This window comes from Amblyomma americanum, chromosome 3 (genome assembly GCF_052857255.1).
Source record: "Amblyomma americanum isolate KBUSLIRL-KWMA chromosome 3, ASM5285725v1, whole genome shotgun sequence".
Lineage (NCBI taxonomy): Eukaryota > Metazoa > Arthropoda > Arachnida > Ixodida > Ixodidae > Amblyomma > Amblyomma americanum.
In genome coordinates, this window is record NC_135499.1 from 208,476,370 (window position 1) to 208,493,987 (window position 17,618).

A 17,618-nucleotide genomic window follows, 5' to 3' on the forward strand; every position below is an offset into this window, starting at 1 on the left:
GGTCATTCAGATGAGTGACATTTGCATCACGTGGTAGGCGGTCCGATCGTCTGAAATCACCTCTACGTTTAAAACGGATCGCGTTTTTTGATGTCACATTCCTTAGCACGATGCTTTACTTCTCCTCCCCCCCACCCCCTTCCTAGTGCAGAGTCATACCGGCACATGAAGCAAATACCGCTGTCGACTATCCCCAGAAACAAGCGTTCGCACTAACGGCGGTGGATACGCAAGGTAGACTGATAGTCTCCGGCACTACCATAACGAAATCCTCGGAAACGGCAGAAGAGGCGACAATCGCCCTTGCTATCATTAACACAGAAGCTACTACCACACTCAGCGACTCTAAATTTGCCATACGCAATTATGCGAGGGGCAGAATTGCTCAGGCAGCAATGAGCATATTGGGTCAAACCAAAGGCTTAGACAGAATTATTGAATTGATATGGGTCCCGGCTCACTCGGGGAACCCTGGTAACGAAGCGGCACACATAACAGCTCGAGGATTCGTCAGCCGAGCAGGGGACGCTGTCGTTGCTGAGAGTTTTTCGAAGGATGGCCTATCATCTTTTCACGATATTACTAACCATTTTAAACTTGAAAGGAGGATATTCCCTCCTCCAGACAAAGCCTTTAATAAGTAGCAGGAGACCACTTGGAGGCGACTCCAGACGCGATCCTTCATGACGCCTTACTTGTTGTCGAAATTATACCACGGTGAATACGACCCTGCATGTACATTATGTGGTGATTTAGCCACTTATGATCACCTATTGTGGAATTGTAAAGAGGAGCCGCCCCCGAAATCTCTAATACAGGTTCCTACTCTCGAGCAGTGGGAGGCCGTGTTGCTCAGCTCAGACTTGGGAGTTCAAACCCGGGTCATTGAATGGGCTACCCAGGTCGCTGTCAGCCGTGGACTGATAGCCACCTAGCACGGATCGTCTGCATTCTGCCTTTTCTGACGAATTAAATGTTTTCCAATCCAATAGCAACACGCTCAGCCCTGAAATTCTTTCGGCATCAGCGTACAGCTGCGAGCGAAAAATATTAGCACTAGTGACGTGTCACCGGAGCGGCATATAACCACGCTTGGTGCTGCGGTTACGAACACGGCGATAACAAATGGGACAGGCGTGTTCACAAAGCGCGGCGCCGCGCCAGATGCGCGGTGCGAATTTCGCTGCTCGGATGACGTCATTGCGCTAACTTTTCTTACTCGCGACTGTGCACTATTCGTGTTCTTTGGATGACCATGCCTGCACTTAGACGATGCTTCCACGCAATTTCAATGCACGCCGCATGATTTTATTCTCTTAAGGCTGGTTCACATGCAAGCGACTGAGCGACTCAGTGGTGCGTCACAGTGAAAAGTTCCAACTCGTTGGAACCTCGTCGCTCACAGACACAGCGACCAAAGACAGGCTTTTTCCCCGCGGCGACAGGATTCGCTAGCGTTTTCGCTTGCATGTGAAACAGGCATTAAGCCCGGCCCGCACGAAAGTTCTCCGCACACGAGAACGAGCCACGTGTCGAACGCACACGGCCGCGCCGCCGAACTTGCACCATCACGGGTGCAAGAGCGGTCGAGAGAAGCACCCTTGATAGTGCAAGTTCGGGGGTACGGCCACGTGCGTTCGACACGTGGCTCGTTCTCGTGTACGGAGAACTTCCGTGTGGGCCGGGCTTTATTTTTTGCTTTGCTCCATTCATGAGCACAGCCACCGAGATATATTTCTCTTGCGCTGGTGTGGTCTAAGGGGTGGCAAATGTGAGATACATTTGTTTGACGTTAGCTGGTTTGATTAAGGAACTGCGGTCATTGTTTCAGCCATTCGGGTGCAGCAGAAAGCAAGCGGGCATTGTATTTAAATCACGTAGGTTCTCCCTCCACCTTCATTTTTCTCCACACAGAGCCTGTCGCATGTACTTCCAATACTGTTATAGGTCAAGTAATTTGATTCGTAACAGTCGCAAAATAAGTATCTAAACGTTATTGTTTGTTTTTTATAGTGGGCTTAACGTCCAAATGCGATTCAGGCTATGAGAAACGTCGTAGTGAAGGGCTCCGGAAATTTCGGCCACCTGGGGTTCTTTAACGTGCACTCTCATCGCACAGTACACGGGCCTCTGGAATTTCGCCTGCATCGAAATTCGACTCCGCGGCCGGGATCGAACCCACGTCTTTCGGGTCAGCAGCCGAGTGCCATAGCCACTGAGCCAACGCGGCGGCTCCGAAACGTTACAGCCGCAAATATTGAGTGTGGTCAGGAGCGTACATATATCTAAGAGGGGATTAAACTTTAGCACTGCTGCCCCTTTACGTGTTAAAATTAGCAATAGATAGAACCGCAAAAATTGGAGAGAAACAAATGTACACGAAAGACCCTTTTGCCTAACTTATTGCGCTGAAAGCAAACAGCTACGGTTTTCAAGGCGTTCATTTTTCCTAGTGCAAGCTACATAAACATGTTGCATTCTGCGCATCAGCGGCATGCTGATGCGCTGAATGCACCGTAGGAAAGCTAGACGTCACACTTATCTCAAGACTGACGCTTAACGACATACCATACATCTGCAATCCGCATAGTATTGATGCATATAAGCACCACGCACCCGAGCACCCATTTGTTGGAGCACCAGATCAAACACCAGCCCATGCCCTCCTTGCGTGTGTTTACACCCCCGTTTCTTTTGGATTAATAGCTGTTTTAGCGTACCATGTGCGAAGGAAAACTGCTCGTTTTCCTGCTGGCCAATGTCAGTGCGCTCTTTCGAGAATGTCGAGTTCCGTGACCAGTTGTCTTCGCTGAGCATGGCGAAGGGCCTGAGAATTTTCCTGTGCCCTTTTACTCCCTACCCTTGCGACTCATTTGATTTGAAGTACAACACTTACCACACATTCTACCGCCAAAGAATTTTTCACCTCTTAATATAGCATGGCGATGAGTACAACGGGCCGAATGGATTCGCAGAAATATTGATCTCGCGCAGTAAGCACAGTGAGGTATTTTTATAGCATAGATGAACGCTTTTTCAGTTTGTTTTCTGCGCGTATCTTTTAAGTGCGAAAGCACTACTTGACAAGGTCAAACCCAACCAAGAATCTTGTGGCGTCCCTGACCTTGAGGGTGCAGAAATAAAATAAATATTGCCGCGACTTGGTTTCGAACCAGGCTGCTGCACGTGAGCACTATGCTACCACCGCAACCGATCACGGTATGTGTTAAACTGCAACACACTCTCGCAATTTTCTTCATCCGCTTCCACCTGCGGCGCGAACAGATCAGATCAGCTTCACCTTAATCAGAGCTTAACCTTGTGTCTAATATTGTCCTCAGACGTGTCGAGGACCCAACAAAGCAAAACCACGAGCCAACCAGGATAAACACATGCTTTCGCACGTATACAAGGTTTAACTACGTTATAACCCGACCGATTTTGTCTTTTCAGCTCAAAGCCTTCAAGAAACATCTTGAGAAATGCGTATCTAGTCAAGCCGGCACCAGCCGAGGTGGAAGCGGTGGTAGAAGCGGTGGTGGAAGCGGTGGTGGAAGCGGTAGTGGAAGCGGAGGTGGAAGCGGAGGCTCCAGCGGACGTGCAAGGGGAGGTGCCAGCGGCGTCGCCAGACAAGGTGCCAGCGCCGACGCCGACACCATGGTATGACGTCACTTCTTATGTGGGTACACAGTAGAGGAAAAGCCAGTAAGAAATGTCCCCTTCAAACTTGTAATGAGTGGCAACGTTACTGTTTTACCGACTCATGTGCGGCATTTTCGTGAAATCGAGAAAGGTGTGTTGCATGCTTTCTCGCGTACATGTCGCACTTTCGGTCAAGTCTGGTCAGTTCAGGCGTGCTTAGTGATCGATGAGATGGTCAGTACACCTAGAAGCATATGCATGTAAGTTTTGTGCAGCTAGCTAACCTACTCTTTGGGTGCCTTTGCGAGCGTGCATACCAGCTACCAGCTGCAGGGAGAACATGGAAGAAGCTTCTAACATGGCAGCCACGTCTTCTTGAAATTCCGTGATTTCAGGTTCTACATCCATAGCCGGCATGCGGTAGTCGCACGCAGTCTATAGTCGCCTGGCGATAGTCGCATGAACCGAAACTGCTCGGGCTGCTTCGGCAGCGCCTAAAAATAGACTTTGTTGTACTCAACGCTCTTAAGACGGTGTGACAACAGTAGCCAACAAGAGCAAAGCGCCTTACAAAACATGGAGCAGAAGAAACAGCGATATATATTTTCAGAGAACAACACTTAGAGACCATCGTGGTGGGATGCAAAGGAGAAATTCAAGCGTTTACAGCTTTGTGTTCAGGACACTGATTTTGCGTCCTTACACCGAAACCACCTTTCTGACTTCCTCATGAAGGCTCATACGTGTCAGCTGTACATGAGCCAGCGTCGGTACTAGCTCCATGAAGCATGCTAATAGTGAACGCAGTTAACGGGGTGCAAGCAGTTTTGAACACTGAACACCCATTTGGAGTGCTTGCAACGCTTTTCGGATGCTTGCGAACCGTGATTGTCAAAGTGGGTGCTTGTTTCATCGATCTGGTGACAGTTACAGGCATCTCTTAAACTATCTTCGTGAGCTTTACTTCACGTTCGGAGCTAAAGCAGGCCACCGCACTCTTGGAGCAAAAGAATTGCAGGAATTATTTTTCAAAGGGTAAACCCTTGCCCTATATTTAACTCTTCTATAGTTTCCGCACTCCTGCTTAGCCAGAACCAATCGAACTGCTGCGCACTTTCTAATGAAGGAATCCACTACCTCAGTAAAGGGACTGAGAAAAAGAAAAAGAATGCTGGAAGCGGAGACTCCAACCACGACGCTCTTAGCCAGGAGCCGTGCTGTTACTACAGCCAGAACGACAGCTTTGCCGTTTTGTAGTTTGGCTCTCAGGGTTAAGTTTGGGCTTAATGCACGGATGGCTGCAGCATTAACGCTAGTACAGCTCGACAAATAGAGGCGACATTCAGAGAAGAACCGTGCACGGCGGCGGAAAACCCCGAAGCAAGTTTATGGATTGTGTTGGTTCGCCTGTGAGAGTGCGTGCTTTGGCACTAAGCATTGTCCGCTCGTATACCAACCACTGTTGCGCTGTTGAGAAGCCTGCATTTCTCAGATGTTGCAGACGCTCTGATTACGCAGGAGCTGCTTGCGTTCAGGATGGCACACTTCATTGTGGGCGACGCAAAGATGAAGACCACCCTCCAGGTAAGCCGTGCTATAGCTATACTCCATTAGGACGCCGACGAACGCTCTTTCGGCAAACTAACACTTCCGAAGCATAAACTCTAACAATTGGATAAGCATGATTAGCGATTAGGAAGGAATGTGCTTGGGCAGGGCATGTACTGCGAAGGCAAGATAACCGCTGGTCCTTAAGGGTAACGGAGTGGATTCCAAGAGAAGGCAAGCGTAGCAGGGGGCGGAAAAAGGTTAGGTGGGTGAATGAGATAAAGAAGTTGGCAGGCATAGGGTGGGCGCAGCTAGTAAAGGGCAGGATTAATTGGAGAGACATGGGAGAGGCTTTTGCCCTGCAGTGTATGTAGTCAGGCTGATGATGATGTTGCGCAACAACAGTAGGATAGCACTGAAGGTTGTTTGAAACCTGCTCTTATTTCATTTGATGAATTGTGTAAAGGTGTCCTCCCTTATATAGCTTTGTCAAAGATCAAGTCGTCCACTGAAGGACAGTCATCCGAAGATAAAGTCTAGATCTTTTTTTCTTTGCTTTTTCTTGACACAGCGGATCTACAACCGCGTCCCATGGCCGAGAGAGATTTAAATAGCTACTCTCCCTCATATTTCTTTCACCCACCCTATTTTATCCTCCCAATGTATAGCATAGCCGATCGAACAGTTAATACTGGTTAATTTCCCCGGCGTTCATCGCTCTTTTTCCCAACAAAACAAAGATAGAAGCGTGGAAGCAGACTTTGTTCAGATAACTGCTTTTAGACAGTCGTCTAATGGCATGAATTATGTGTAAATGTTAATAGTGTGCAAATGGTAGATCTTCGTCAATGATATGTTACATTTGAACACTGTCGCCGCTGTTGAAGTCGTAGTGTTGGACGAGATTTACCAGTTCGATACAATCCTGGCAGCTGACGCCTGTCTGGAGATGTCCCTCACAAAAGGCCGTTCCTAACCTTCCTAACTGTGCAAACGGAACCGAACAGTCTATTTTCCTTGCCATCTTCCTTGCCGAAAAGCTTGCACCACCCAACGGTGTCTATACTTCGTTGTCTTCCGAACGGGCCGCTTATACGGGCGGAAAACTCTCTGCCACCTCCGTATGGTGACAAAGAATGGCAAGACACTACAAGCATAGTTCAGCATGCTGTCTTCTTTAGAATGGAGTGTGCATTCTACTTTGAAGCGATGGGAGTGAAAAAGAGCTTTGTTAACCAATGTATTGATTCACTTGTACATCACCTGCATTTTTCGGAAGGGCCCAAATTGAATTGCTTGCTGTCTTTGGCTTCGCATTACAAACCTTTTGGGAAGGTCGGAAGATAAGTATTCTGCCAGTTATGCTTAACACCTACGAATTCTGTACCTTAATATGGTGTGGCATCGAGAAAATAATTCCCCTCCTAAGAACTTCACGTGTTCCGTTATTGCCTTTTTATAACTCTTGATGGTACACTGAGGACAGCTTCATCCAGTTTTTGTTCTCAGTAAAAATCAGTTCTACGTGCCTCTATCTGACTATGTTGATGTTTGTCTGGCAGCAAGAGACGCATTTATTGCTGGGAAAATTACGCTTTCAAATTTTCCCGCCATTGAATTCACACTCGTGACGTCTAGTCGAAAAGGACTCCGTGATCACCGTTTTGAAGTCAACAGTCACGTACCTCTGGGATCGGCGCAAAAAATACTTTGTCAACACACCGCTGTTAACTTGCAAAATAAGCCGATTATGACGACACCTGCATTCATTTTTTTTCTCTCTCTTTCTAGCTCATGAAACCTCCGTTTCAGTTAAAGTAGCGTGTTTGAGGTTAAATTGTGGTAATGTTTTGGTACAGGCCAGCTTCAACTTTCCTTAGTGAACCTTTAATGTTGAGGAACGCATTAAAAAAATCAGATAATCTCACTTGGTACACTTGCTAGCAAAAGAAAAAAAAATCCAGATGATGTCCGAGGGAGGACTTCAATTTTTCCCTGGCCGTGACATTCAACTTCGCATGAAATCGTAACGGAGCGCTGAGGCCATACAAATATTATTCCGCTCACGAGATCTGTAGCATATATTCGTCTCTGCAGAGGGGTCCAGGAGATGCGGGGATTTGATGTTATTGCTGAAGCAAAATTTTTTCAAACAAGCTTTTTATGGGACGTAGGGTGACGAATAGAAAGCATTGAAGGTATTGAAAGCATGAAAATACACAGTAACACTAACGTAAACAGAAAGTTAATGTCGTCGTTTTTCATGAAAAACAAGAACAAAACAGCAGCGCCACTGTGCCTTACTGTGCCAAACACTGAAAACTAAAGCCCTATTGCATTTGCAGCGCATGGTGTATTCCAAGTTATCTCTAAATAAATAGCTTTCAATTAAAAACTAGGCAATCATAGTTTTGCGAATATTCGAACCTCCCTTGTGCTAAGGTGTATTCACTCGTCTCGTGATTCCCTAGGACTGTTCGGTTGCTTTAAATAATCTCTACGAATTTCGAAGTTTGGGAACAGTAAGAGCGAGATCTTCGCTCTTGAAGAAAAAAAAAAGAAAAATCTGTGGTCATTTCTTTTCTACTGACGATGGATGACGGCTTCCCGTCTATTGTAGAAAAAATATCAAGACCTGATATTTTTACATCGAGATAATGCACACATTTTGGAAGTCTTCAGCGTCACTATTCCCGTGCCTTTGTTATAAAACGCTATTTGTATTTGGGTATTTGGCAGTGGCCTTCATATTCCTGATTAGTTCTGGGTCACCATCATCCCCTAGCGTAGGCATGTGCGCACAGAATGTCTTAACTTCTAAACTAGATCCCTGTGAGATCCCACCTCAGAAACCGATTGGTTAGTGCCATGTCAGCCATGCCATGCTCACCTCAAGCAAGTGCGCTCCTTCATCGCTACCGCGCCTGAGAGGCAAAAGATTCGCCAGTTCAGGATGCGCAACAACCCGCAAACACAGTTTAACACTTGGGCATCATTATTTTCATTTTTTTTCTGGTAACAATTACGAACTTTGCATTTCATATCTTCGAGTTTTAGCACTTGTAGTAAACGCAGGTAGCTCAGCGCTGCTTGTAGTGCCTCAATAAGCATGTGCCTCCACACTATATACACACGTCGAAAAGAGCTCCGCGTCGCAACTTCGCGCTCGTGGTTTCAGGACGGCAGTGATAAATAGCAACACAAGCGGAGTGACCGATGAGCACACTTTCTCTTTCGTTGATTACAAATGCAACTCATGTTTGTTTGTTTGTTTGTTTTGCAGGCGTACATCAAGAACCACCTTTTCAAGCCGGCGACCACGGAGGAGCAGCTGGCGGCCTTCGAGCCGGTATGGAAATACTTGATTTATTGCTTCACTTCTACAGGCAAGCCTTTCCCCGTTGCACCTTCCAACTATAGTCGGACGCAACTCGGGAGCGAAGTGGCGGATGCCCCTGAAAGGAAGCCGTCCCACCCAATGGCGTCGACCGACCGTCGTGATGCGGCGGTCAATCTGGTGAATCCTCTTGCCCCTGTCAGCCCCCTGCGATGCCACGATAGCAAATGCTAGGGGATTAAACCGAGATGTTACGCCAACCAGTATAGACGCCATTGGCTGGAAGGTCTTCCTTTTGGGGCCTCTGCCGTGGCCTTTTCTAATTGTATCCGACTATAGCGAGGTTCTCTAGGCTGCAACATCAGCACGCCCGGCGCTGTTCGAAATCTCCCGGTATTTTTTGTTCACATTCACACATTGAAAGTTTTGCATCAAGATTGCAATACATGTGTAACGGTCCTCGACTAAACCTACGGCCGACTCATTTATTTTTAACCTTGAAATCGGATATGCAATTTTTAAAAAACACGCTTCACTCAGTAAAGCTAACAGCTTAACAGCTTAACCGAACTTTACGCACTGGCGCGACAGTATCAGATTTACATCGAATTGGTTCACTTTTAACGATGGCAGAACGAATCAGCCACAATCACAGAGGTTCCAGTTCCTTTGTGCAGCCGTTTCGGGATTATACTGCGGATATCCCGCAGACTCACAACAAAGTAAATCTCGCAATATTCACCTTGTAGGTATCTTAGAGAGTAGATACCGTAATTTCCTGTTTACAATCCACACTACGTGCATAGTCCGCAAAGCTTTAAAGTGGATAAGAATTTTTTTTTCCCTGGACGGTCCGGAGCCGCTACCGCAACCGGTACACAGAATCGTATGGGCTTTTTATGCACTTTTGAGGATATTTAAAAAGATAATTCTGCTTAATCCCCACCCGTAGATAGTCCGCTGAACAAAAAACTTCGAAACATACAGAACCTATGGCCTGTATAAAGGAATTTACGGTACATTTCGAACCTTGAAAACTGCCGGTGTAAACGCATGACTTCTCGGTTACGTGCACGCCGTTGCCATGGCATGCTTAGCCGATGGTGCCACCCCTTATTGCGGAAAAAGTCCCACGTACTCTCACCGCACGATAAGATCCTCAATATTAAAATTCTTTCATGCTGTCCACATTGCGTCAGGAACGCTCTCTCACACCATCCTAGTCCCATGCACGTCCTATTTCTTTGCGCTCGAACTCAGGCGCAATCACTCAGCTCTGAAAGCTAGAGCCTACTGCGGAACCAAACTCACCTAATGCGCTAAGCCCCCATCAAGCGCCCAGGGCATTAAACCAAAGCGGAGTTTTTAAACGCATGCATAACGGTCACCTCGGTTAAACACTGTGCCTTAGCGACATTCCATTGTGCAGCAGCCAACTGGTAGAGAAACGCAGTGCTTGCGATGAGATGAGCATTGGCGTCTAAGTCGTCGCTTTTTGAGGTCCCTAGACGTGCCATGAATTTTGAGGGAAATCGTAGTGGATAGGCTCGGATTAAATTCGCACGCCTAGCGGTGGTTCATCGTGCACGCAATATATCCATGTGCAAATGTCGAGCCTTTCCGATTTACCTCCCATTTGAGTACGGATGCTATGACCGCGAAATAAACCCACGACCTGGAGGTCAACGAAAGTAACGTCCAAGCCACCATGGTATGCTGCTTGTACTGACATACACATAACGTGTGGTCACGCCTGAGCAGACCCTGAAGAAGGCCAACCTGAAGCCGTGGCTCGCGTACTGCTGCAAGACGCTGACCGTGGAGAGAAAGTCCACCCCTGCAAAAGTCCTCAAGGTCACCTGGGATACGGCGTAAGCTACTTCACTGTTATCAGACGCCTAAGGTGCACGACACACCGCGTGAAATATGCAAGGAAGAATAATCTGCGGATTCGCTTTCAGATTCGCTTGTGTTTTGCGTTTGCGGAGTCTGCAGCAGAATATTGTCATCAGCACCATCAGCCTGACTTCGCCCGCTGCTGGACAAAGGCCTCTCCCATATCTCTGCAATCAACCCTGTCTTATACCAGCTGCGGCCTCATTGCACCCGCATACTTATGATTTTATGTTTGCCTATGGCTAGTTTCCGCTTGACCGCGTTCAGGCTGCCTCTGTTTGTTAGAGAATGTTTGATTTTCTCTATATTAAACTTTCTTACTTCGGTTACCTTGCGCTTATTGATATCTCTTGATAGCTCTGCCAATTCTATTCCGTCTTTGGGGTTAGAGACCTTCATGCTTTGGCGTTCTTTGATCATATGTTTCGACTCCTGAGAAACCTTGCCGATATCCTGTGCAATCTTCCAACCGTCTACTTCAACTGCGCACTCTGTAAGCCACATCCTGCACGATGCAAGGATAAGCTCATAGTATGAAGTTATTTAATTTTTAGTCTCGCCATTGAGACTCTTCCACGTCCACTTCCTATTCTATTCTCCCATTAACGGAAAAAAAGTATTTATGATCCTTGAATTATTTATCTCTGCGAACTCTACTAATAGCTCCCCTGCTATCCCTAGAGCCTATTCCTAGTCGCCCACTGCCTGCTGGTCTCCTTCTTTCTACCTTGGCATGGAAGTCGCCCATCAGTACAGTGTTTTTACTTCGCTCACTGCCGATTCCACGTCTTCGTAGAAGCTTTCGACGATCTGCTCATCATGGCTGGATGCAGGCGCGTAGGCCTGTACCATCTTCAGTTCTGTACCACCTGTACCACCAGTTACAATACCAGAATGTCCAAATACTGCTCTCGTGAGGAAGTGCGCTCTTTGCACTGGTAACCGAGATCAGGCCGCACCTCAGGCCTGGTTATGCAATTTCATCGACACGCGAACATTTATTTTTTATCTGGTGGAGAGTTGCGCGGCACCGGGATTCGAACTACTGTCCTTTTGCACGCTAGGCGTATGCCCTACCTCTAAGACATCGCTGCAGAACATTGTTAGAGACGCTAAATTTGTTTCCGAGCACAACTTCGACGACTCCTTTCCGGCACTTCGGCTTCCTTTTCATGAAAGCAGAATTGGTGATTCAGAGCTGCGACAGGCGAAACTAAGCTTCCATTTAGCTACGGATGATTTAAAGTCACCTGCGCTTTCTATGTAACCAGCCTCCAAACTTGGACTACGCTATTGTGTTTATGATATTTGTTGTAGCAAAGCAAAAATAACGAGATTCTACATTGATCATAGTCTTGTACCGCAGAACCAGAATCAACGGTCGTCTCCATAACCATGCACTTCGATGTACGCCTCTATCAGCGAGCCACACATATCCGGCGCAGGTGCTTCATGACCTGCTCCTAAATTCACTCCGGGACAATTAACTCAACCAATTTCGGCTAACTCACTAGGAGTAAGGATTCAAACGTCTTATTAGTGAAATCGCATAAGCCGAAGCTAAGCTCAGCACTTGCAGCACGTGGCCTTCAGTGTAGACTTGAAGCTATTGGTAGTGCCATAAGTCTTCAATGTTTATTGAAGGACTATGGTAGTGCGGGTGCAAACGATGCTACAACATGCCTGCGTTCACCACTTAAGCGAGAAGCCTTATGAGGCTGGACACTGCTCGCACTCCCTGCATCTGTGTAGCAGTGATACCGGGTATATGTTGCCGTCGCTTGCGCAGGCACGCGAGCAGCGCGAAGGGGACGCCGTTCGCCACTGGCGGTGCAGGCGTGGGCGCCAGTCTCAGGACTCCCAATGCCATCGTGGTCGAGTGGCTGAACGCCACACATGGTAAGTTTCACTGCTCCTTCTGGGTAATAAAAAATTTTGTAGCTAGAAGTTTCATGTAGGGCACGAAGAGTCTTTCCGGCAGTAGTAATGACATACATGGCGGACGTATATCTTAAAGCAACCTCTCGTGACCCCATCACTAATGAGGTCACATGGTTAGCCTTCGCTAGTGTGTGGATCCCGTGTCGGCCCCTCCTTCGTCCAAATCGCTAATCCCTTCGTCCGGATCGCTCGCTAGCAATAGCGAAGGGTGGATTGATGTTAATCACTTCATTCGTAGGGACCGGGACCGTTCTTTACCGAAAATTTGTCGCTCATGGGTGTACGGTGCCTTGTGCCACCCATGCAACGCCGTTTCAGAGCATCTGTGTCAATAATAATGCGATAGCGTTAGAAGCCTTGTGAGGTAGAAAATGTGTCGTCGGAGGCTAAATTAGCTGATTGGTTGTAAAATGGCATCAGCAAGCCAGAAGTGACATCATATCCGGTAAAGGCATCAACAGGTGTTAGCGCTATCACTTTCCCAACACCTAAACTGACATAAAAGAGAGTTTCTTAATATTGCCTAGAGGGAAAGCAGGTTGCACTGCACTTCATTCACTGTGGAGAGGTGATGCATGCCGGGAAGATGAGGTTTCGTATTTGGCTTGGCTATTGCTAGGCATGAAACGTGGATTCTGTCTTAACAATACGACTCTTCTCGCAGCAAACCTCGAGAAATGCTGTGAACGTTTCTATACCGGCTTAACACTTGTGCTAGATTTATTGAAGAAGTGATAAACTGGCCATTAAAATAATCTAATCTGCGCGCAGAGGAGAGCATTGAGGAGCAGCTGCTAATTCAAGGACAGAATCCACGTTTTAGGCCCAACACTAGCCAAGCCAGACAAGAAACCTTGTCTTCCCGCGGTGTGTGAAGTGCGCTTTTCTGTTATACGCTATCTAGAGAATACAGTGTGCATCGGTGAAAAAATTTGTCCACATCATTGCCGACAGTATATTGCAACATAAAACGTTTTATAGGACACGCATATCATATTTCAGAGGGAGTCACAGACTGTGCTGACCGCACGCCTTGAACTCAGATCATTTACGCAATTAGGCGGCTTTCGTCCGCTTTTCTTGCGTGGCGTTAAATAATGCGTTCCGCAGCTTTGTCGGCTTCGCCTAAGGCCGCATAAAAGTGGCGTTGCCGATCGTCCCTGGCCGTTATATGCTCCGGCGTAGTCGTCTGACAACGCTCCAGACCTTGACTGAGACACCTCTTGGCACTACAATAATCCAGCCCGATCACGCGTTTGCAGCAAACTGCCGCCGAGCACTTAGACGGAAGAGCAAGCATGCCATACCTCAAGAATGGCAGTGATGATACCGATCTATGACTTCTCTCTTCGTGTGATGGTGGTAGGTGGCGCTACCTACGCAGCCCTCAATGCGGCGCCATCTGATGGGGCAGAGTGCCAGTTTAGTATACTAGGTGGCGCCACCTATCCTGATAATACGAATCAATAACTACACACACATTTGCGGTGGAGGCAAAGTGGAGAAAGCTGCTCGCTATTCCTGGGAACTGTTTGAACCCAGCTCGGAGCGCTGGGCAAACTTATTCTTTCCGTGTATGAAATGTTTCTGACGGAAGTTTCGGCATTGATTTTTATGTCATATTTGACGGTAGTTCGGCACGATGTTCGACTGAGATTGCTAAGAACTGGAGAAGAAATCACTTGATGCTTCAGCGAAGCTTCCGCTGAAAGCATCTCGTACTCTTCCACATGCAGCCGAGGTCGCCTTGACCATCGCTGACCAGGACCCGCTGCTGGTGAACCCTGCTGTGATGGCCTGTTACGGCATCAAACAGAACGTCACGGCGTGGGCGCTCATTGGCCACAGCCTGACAGCGGTGAGTGGCGCCAACAGTCTGCCTTTGAAGTGGACTCTTAATGCGTAGATGTCGATCTGTGTTGACAACATAATTTGTTGACATGTTTCTCTAACCGTCTCACGTTCGGCGATGCCATCTCTTTCGTTATAAATCCCAATCACCTTGTAGAAGCAACATGTGTGTTCATTATAATTATTTTCCTCGTTTAATATGCAGGCGCCCTCCGACAGCATCACGGCCTGGTACCTACTGCACCAGTCGCACAAGCAGTACGGTGATAAGTAAGTGTGTCTTGTATCTATGTAATAATAATAATAATAATAATAATAATAATAATAATAATAATAATAATAATAATAATAATAATAATAATAATAATAATAATTTGTTTTTTGGGGAAAGGAAATGGCTCAGTATCTGTCTCATATATCGTTGGACACCTGAACCGCGCCGTAAGGGAAGGGATAAGGGAGGGAGTGAAAGAGTAAAGGAAGAAGGAGGTGCCGTAGTGGAGGGCTCCGGAATAATTTCGACCACCTGGGGATCTTTAACGTGCTCTGACATCGCACAGCACACGGGCGCCTTAGCGTTTTTCCTCCATAAAAACGCAGCCGCCGCGGTCGGGTTCGAACCCGGGAACTCCGGATCAGTAGTCGAGCGCCCTAACCACTGAGCCACCGCGGCGGGTTGCATCTATGCGCAGCTGACATTTCGGCGAGCTTATTAGTGTATATCGGATGAGATCAAAAATTTTATGGGAATATGGTGGCCGCAGCTGGCAAGGGACAGAGCTAATTGGAGAGACATGGGAGAGGGCTTTGCCCTGCAGTGGGAGACAGGAACTTCCAGGAATCTGGCCGTGCGCTTTCCATATAAGTTGGTTCGGGGCTGTTTTACCGTTTCACGTGGCTTTCCTAGCTAGACAAGGTTCGGGGCCGTTCACTCAGGGGCTATGGTCACCTTGCAAGTGTTCACATGCACTTAGCCGCAGATTTCAGAAAACAACATGCGCATTAAGCAAAAATGTGTGCACCCTGTGTCGGATGCAGCCGTTCTCTCTAAGACAATCAATTCTGTCAGGAGGTCGTGGTTAATGATTTGATTCACGATGGACAGCTTTCAAAATTCCTTAAGTTGCGCCCGAGAAAATGCCCGCTGAAACTGGCATCAGTTTTCTACTGAAAGCTGCAAGCGATATTTATTACTCCAAAGTGTAGAAAGCTTCACGATTGGGTAGATGAAACAACTTAAAATTACGAGCACAGAAAATAAGTGTTCCCTGACCAAGTGGTGCAGTAAATTAATTTTAGGGAAAGGGCGGATATGGTTGACATGCGCCCATGTTCTGGTTGGGAGGGGGGGGGGGGGGAAGGGGGGAGCAGAAAACTGCCGTTTTCTTGTGTCGACGTACTAAACAAAGGTCAAGGTGGTAGCTAGCCACTTCTTGGTATTATCGTGCTCTCCGTGTTGCAGGAAGCACTCCGGTGACGTGGCAGCCGCATTGTGGACGTGGGAGGCCCTCAAACCCGGCAATGTGGACCTGTGGGACATTTTTGCCGTACAGGTGCTTGCCACGGAGCACGAGGCGTTCTCCTTGCTACTGAGCGACGCCGACGAGACCGCATACAAGGTACACAATGTAGAGAGAGAGTAAGAAAAAGTCGTGCGCCTGCCCGTGCAAGCATTGAACCTTTGGCTATACCCTTACGCCTGCCATAACGCTTTGAAGGAGTTTCACTGTTTAGCTCACCTTAAGATATTTTACAATCATTGTGGTTGGAAGCCTAGCCAGGGGTGGAAAACTCCGCTTAGTTTCGGTTTCAGCTACTTCAGCGCACCTCGTGACTAGAGGAAAATTGAAATGATTCCTGCGCACGCACATAACGCGATAAGCGGTGACGGAACAATAAAGAAAAAAAAGTGGCGGTGACGGAATTGTCAGGGACACCGAGATACGAAGCTACTCAATTTTAGGAGGCGGTGGTTTGAATCCCTCGGGGAATGGCTTTTTTTTTTCTGCTGGATACCGTTGTCATGACGACGACACGACGCTTCGATTTTCTTCCCTTTTGCTGTTATGCGAGTAATTAGTGCTGACTTTTGTATTGGCTGGACAGGGGTTCATACGGAAATTTTCTACCCGTGGCCTAGCCTTACAAACGCAATTCTCCTGATGGGATTTGAATATGACCTGGATGTGGATTCGATTTTTGCTGAAGGAACTAGAAGTGTTGCGTCGGTCCCAGTAAGGAGAGAACAGTGTTCGCCTTCGCTTAGATAATAAGCGGCGCAGTGTAGCACGCAGGGAGCATACTTTAAGTGCGCGATGCTTTTAGTGGTCCGTTGCAGATTTTGGCCCGAAACAACATGACAATCACGGAAAAAGGTTTGCCACCACCAGTATCCACAAGTTTCTTCTGACTTTCTTGCTCCGTAACACGAAAAGTTAGCATTAATAGCATTTCTTATTGGGCTAAGGATTTTCCTCAGGTGACTGCAGTCTTTCACTTCTTCAACAAGTATGGCAAGGACAGCAGTAAAAATAAAAACATGGGGGCCTTCTTAATCTCATTATTTAAGAAGAAAATGCGATAGCATTTATGTTGCCTGCTATGGTGTCTACAATGAGCGACTAATGCTCTTCTTGCGATTTTCCCGCCAAAACTTGGATTGGAACCGGTTCCATTATTCTTATATGGTATGCATGAGTCATCTCCTTTTAGACTGTTCGAATAACTTTTATTCGATTATCATATGCAATATAACTAACCCGATCAACTAATCCACCTACTAATCCGCCCACTAATCCACTGTAATCTATTTTGGGGTGGGCCTGCATGCTTTCAAATTTTTGGGCGTCCTTTGGAATTTTGGGGGTAGTTTGCGGTGCCCTATGAATAGTCCACTGGTGATCACGTGGTGTTGATGACGTCACGGCCTCAATCGCATTCGTAGATCGCGGGGAGTCCTCATACTACCGGCGCAGTAGTGCAGCTGTCAAGCGAGGCGCCACTGCCTCGGCAGGTGGCTGTTTGAAACCCAGCCACCGGTGGGGTGGGTGGGTCTTGTGAGACCCAGGTTTCCCTTTCTGAGCTCCCGCTAGGCTCATTTGTGGCGCCACGGGGAGCAGGTGGCGTTCCCATTGAATTTGGCAGCATTGGAGAGTTTGCTCACAGTCCTGTGGGTAGCTTTCCACCTGCCACGGTGGGCAGGTTGCGATTACGTCACAAAGGCACGTGACCTCTCTCAACCAATCAGGGAATTTCTTTCAGAGAAGCCAGCAATGTTGTTTTTTTTGAGACGGTCTAACTAAATGCTGCCGCATTAATACAGATTGGCTTTGCGCGACAGTGTTGTCTACCGCTTTTCACTTACGGCTTTGTATTGTTGTATAAAAAGGAGCATAAATAATGA